This window comes from Myotis brandtii, unplaced genomic scaffold (genome assembly GCF_000412655.1).
Source record: "Myotis brandtii unplaced genomic scaffold, ASM41265v1 scaffold410, whole genome shotgun sequence".
Taxonomy (NCBI): domain Eukaryota; kingdom Metazoa; phylum Chordata; class Mammalia; order Chiroptera; family Vespertilionidae; genus Myotis; species Myotis brandtii.
Genome location: NW_005365764.1, coordinates 1,270,356 through 1,273,918, shown reverse-complemented (window position 1 = coordinate 1,273,918; position 3,563 = coordinate 1,270,356).

Below are 3,563 nucleotides of genomic sequence, written 5' to 3'. Positions count from 1 at the left end.
CCCAGCCAGCCAGGTGCTTCCTGTCCTTACGTGGGCCGGCTGGCTAGCTGGTCTCACCCTCCCAGAGGGAGGGAGCAAGGCCTTCTCCGCCCCCGCCCCCCCAGTCCTTCCTCACGCTGAGTGGAGGCCAGGAGCTGCAGGAGAGCTCCCAGGTGTGCGCTGTCCCGCCCCAGCCACAGAGCAGGGCAGGTACCTGCCGACTTGGGAGGGAAGCCCAGAGTGGCTGGGGTCCAGCCCCGGGAATCATTCATTCCCTGCAGGGGCTGACCCCTCCCCCAGCCAGGTCCACCTGGGGTTGGCTGGATGTGACTGAGGTCCTGGGCTCCCGGAAGTGCCTGGGGACGGGCTGGGCTCCGGCTTCGCAAAGCTTCTGCAACCCAGCTCCCTGGACTTCCTGCCCATGTCGCCTCTCCTGCTCCGGCGAGCCCACCCTGCCACTCCAGAGCCCAGTGGGGCAGGCGGCCTCGCACGGACCCCTGCAGCCTCCTGGACTCCTCAGCCCTTCCCTCCAGCCCGGCCCTCGCTTCTCGCCCGTTAGGCCCGAGGTCTCCCTGGCCCGGCCCCGGCCCTGTCCTCCGTCCCCTTGGCTGCACAGTCGCATTTTGCTGCCAGCGCAGGGCACTGAAAAACTGCTGGCACTGCCAAAAACCCCGTGTGCGCTATGACTCCCCAAACATCCCTTTATTTTTATTGTTCTGTTAATTACTGTTTAAACTTTAATAAGTCACTTCGTCAGGAGGGGGGACCTGCCGTGAGCTTTTCTGTGCAAACATGGGCCCGGGAGTGACTCGGGTGTAATATAACCCTTTATGCGATGTGGGAATGTTTAGATTGTAACAGAAACTTGTTATTTTAATGGCAGTTGGGGGGGTCTGAGTACAGAAGAGGAGGAGGTGGGCACAGCCCCGCTCCCCCGAGTCCCCACGGGCGGCCGGGAGTGGCCTGGCCACACAGGGGTGCTCCCTCGCTGCTGCCGCCCAGCATCCCGGGGGCTGTGGGGCCTCCCCGGGCTGCCCGCAGTCAGGTTCGCCCCAAAGGAGGGATGCCTCCAGGGAGATGCTCGGGGGACCCAGGGCGAGAGGGTCCTCGGGCTGGCTGTGCTGGGCAGGCGAGGGTCCGAGGAGAAAGTTGGGATTGGAGAGCTGGGGAAGCAGGAGGCCACCCAGAGCTGCCAGACCCCTGGGCAAAGGCAGGGCCGGGCGAGGCTGGACTCAGCCCTGCTCACGTTCCCACCCAGCAGAGTGGCAGGCACCCTGCGCCACCCGGCTCCGTGCCAGACACGTCACCCCACGTCATCCCTTCAGCAGCCCTGTTTCACGTGAGAACACTGAGGCCCAGGGCAGAGGCGGAACTCGCTTAAAGGGACAGGCTTTCCCAGGGGGCCAGGTTTCGGATGTCGCTGTGTATTATTTGGAAGCTGCCAAGTCCAGGTGCCGAGTGTGGTCTCGGAGGGCTGGACACTGTCCCAGAGACGGGGTGGGGAAGGGCTCCGGGCCGGCTGCTGGGAGCCAGGGTCGTCCCTCTCAGCCCTCGGGCAGGGCTCACCCCTCAGCACCGCCTCCCCCCCCCACCCCCTCCCGCGCCCCATCAGGAGGAGGGGTGCAGGGTGGAAGGGTCATGGAAGTAAGGGCTGTCCCCAAGACTGGACATGGACCACTTGTTCTCTTTCTCACTAGGCCTGGCTGCATCTCAGAGAGTTAGGGACTCGGGGCCAGGCAGGGGTGATGGTGGCCGGGCCACCGGCTCTCGTTCTGGTTACCCCAATCCTCTACCCCGACAGGCATCCCTTCCTAGACCTGCTTCCAGAGGGTGACACCGGAGAGGGGCCCCTCCCCTGCTTGGTGGATCTAAGGAAGGGACTCGGGACTGCTGGGCCCACTTTCCTCCTTAGTCTGCACTCGGTCCCTCTGTCCGTCCGCCCGTCCGCCCGTCCGCCCACAGAGCTGACTTCCGCTCTGTGCCAGCAGGGGTGGCAGAAATGAAGAGCTCTTGCCCTCAAGGGCCCATGCCTGGGGGGTTAGTGAAGGGGTGTGAGGGGGCCCAGCCCCTGCCCGCCGGGTGCTCCCTTCTAGCCAAGGCGAAGACCCTCCTCCCTGCGCCTGCCTGGCGGGGCTCCAGGGTCAGGGCCCGGGCTCCCGGGTGCTGGAGACCAGAGCCCCCCAGATGGCAGCAGCGTGGGCCACGAATCGCTGAGGTTTTCCTTTTCCGAGCAGCGCGTTTCCCTAAATTGTCTTTGACTGCGTGCATGGGTAATGAAAGTTTATGCCCTTGTTAAAGGACAGGCGGCCAGTTCCAGTTAGAACTGGGGCTGTCTCCCTGCCAGCCCCGCGGCCCCCACCCAGCCGGAGGGAGAGGGTGAGCACAGCGTGCGCGCGCCAGAGAGAGAGAGAGAGAGAGAGAGAGAGCCCACTCCCCCCCCCCCCCCCCTCCCTGGTGGGTAAGAAGGCTGTTAGGGGAAGGGAGAGGGGATGGGGGGAAAAAAGAAAAAAAAATTTCCATATTTGTGTAAGTTGCTTTAAAAGCATTTTATCATGTCATAAAAAAGGGAAAGTACTCTCAGAAATTGATCCTCTCCGCCAGCCCATTGGACAGAAGGACGTTGGGATGTTAATGGCCATCCTGCTCCAGGGTGGCTTATTAAAAAATTTATACATAAATGCTTAAAATTGCATAAATTATTTAAAAAAAACCAACAAAGTAAGCAATTTGAATTCCCTCTTTTCCTCCCCTTCGCTCGGTCCCGCGTCTGCGTCCCCCCCTTTTCCAGCCCCTCGTCGGGGCGCCCTCCATCCCGAGCGTCCGTCCGTCCCTCCACTCCCCACCGGCCGCCCTGCCCTCCGTGGGGGTTCCCCTGCCTCACCCACAAATTAACGCAACACTCACAGGCACCCGCACTAATAAAAACACCACTAATAATGCCCCAAATCGCGGAATTAAATATTAAGGCCAGAGGAGGCGGACGCGGAGCGGAGCTGCCGCCACCGTCGCCGAACTTGGAGCTGATGAGTGTGTCTCTCGCAGGCGTGGAATGTCACCCACACATCCTGGAGACCGGAGTGGGGAGTTTTATGATGGTTTTTCATTGATTTGTTTCCCCAGCGCAGCTGCCGACCTCTATTGAGGGACAAACATAATCAGCACTGACGCAAATTAGATGGTTATTCGTTTTGAAAATTGACAGAAAAACAATAAAAAAGATGAAATGCTCCCAAATCAATAGATATAATGAAATTCAAATAATCCGAGAGATGAGGTCTCCATGGCAACTGATAATGTGGAAAAGAAAACAATTTAATAAAGGACAGACACACTTTGAAAACAGATTGGGCCCAGGGAGGGGGGCGGGCTGGCGGGGGGAGGGCTGGAGCGCGGCTGGCGAGTGAAGGATCACTGTCCGTCCCAAGGACACCCGCCATAATTAAGCGAGGCTTTCGGCCCCAGAAAGTGCAGATTCAGGTTTTAATACACAAAATTATTTCAGGAGCAGTGAATCGGAAAGTCGTTTGTAATGACCTTCCTGAGAGGCCCGGGCGCGGGGCATGTTGGAGGCTGGGCGGCCTGGC